At 42.8% G+C, this 829-nt stretch overlaps 1 protein-coding gene across 1 annotated transcript in view; it reads right to left on the reverse strand.

Moving 5' to 3' along the window:
• The window catches only part of LOC107582916 (microtubule-associated protein tau-like), a 38766-nt gene extending 37937 nt beyond the window's left edge, over positions 1-829 (reverse strand). The window contains exon 1 of the mRNA XM_016268943.1: positions 801-829. The gene's annotated coding sequence lies outside the window, so the exon portion shown is untranslated. The remainder of the gene's footprint in view (positions 1-800) is intronic.

The raw sequence follows: 829 nt of genomic DNA on the forward strand, positions 1-829 counted from the left end.
ACGGATAAAAGAGAACCTATAGCGGTTTGTGTAACCATGGCAAAACATCCACATGCAACATCAGCACCATTTTCAACCGGGAGCAAAACTGCGAAAATCCCCTTAACGTTACACCGGAGGATCAGCGACGCGTCGAGTCCGTTTATCGCTTTCAGACGGATCAGGTCCACGTGCAAAGCCGCAAAAAAACCCGATTATCGATTTGTCGTTCGTTATGACCACAACAGAAATGTGTGTGTGTGTGGTGGGGACTGCCACCTTTCATCCAGACCGATTTAACACACCGGTGTGAGCCACGTTATGCTCCATCAGTCTAAATACTTCTAGGTTTTTCCACACCGGCAAACCGCGTGCACGTGAAGCATTGTGCGTCTGTCGCCACACTGCCTCGATATTTCATGAAATCCCTGCATGCCATGCAAAAAGATAAACATAATGGAATGGAATGTTCTTTAAATGAAAAAAAAAGATTATTGCCCATATATATTGTGCATCCATGAAAATAAATGGGTAGATGCGAATGCATTAAGAAAGCAGTCCGATTTATGTACAGTTCTTCTTATCGATGCAATCTCGGAGAAATTAATTTTTCTTTCTCTTTTTGATCAATCTATAAAGAAAATCAGGCCCGTTATGTCTCAGTCACACACCCAACAGTCGGATTCACTAACATCCTAGGACCAATTACACTGATCGCAGAGGTAAAACCCGTGGTAAGGCTTAGGAGCATCGCTGATTGCTTGATTAATGATAAATCGCTGTTAAATAAGTCTCTGAGTTTGTAAACCGGTTTGACTTACCTCTGTGGCACACTGAGTTATTGTCAGTC

Source organism: Sinocyclocheilus grahami, unplaced genomic scaffold (genome assembly GCF_001515645.1).
Source record: "Sinocyclocheilus grahami isolate Dianchi unplaced genomic scaffold, SAMN03320097.WGS_v1.1 scaffold48.1, whole genome shotgun sequence".
In the NCBI taxonomy this organism is placed as follows: Eukaryota; Metazoa; Chordata; class Actinopteri; order Cypriniformes; family Cyprinidae; genus Sinocyclocheilus; species Sinocyclocheilus grahami.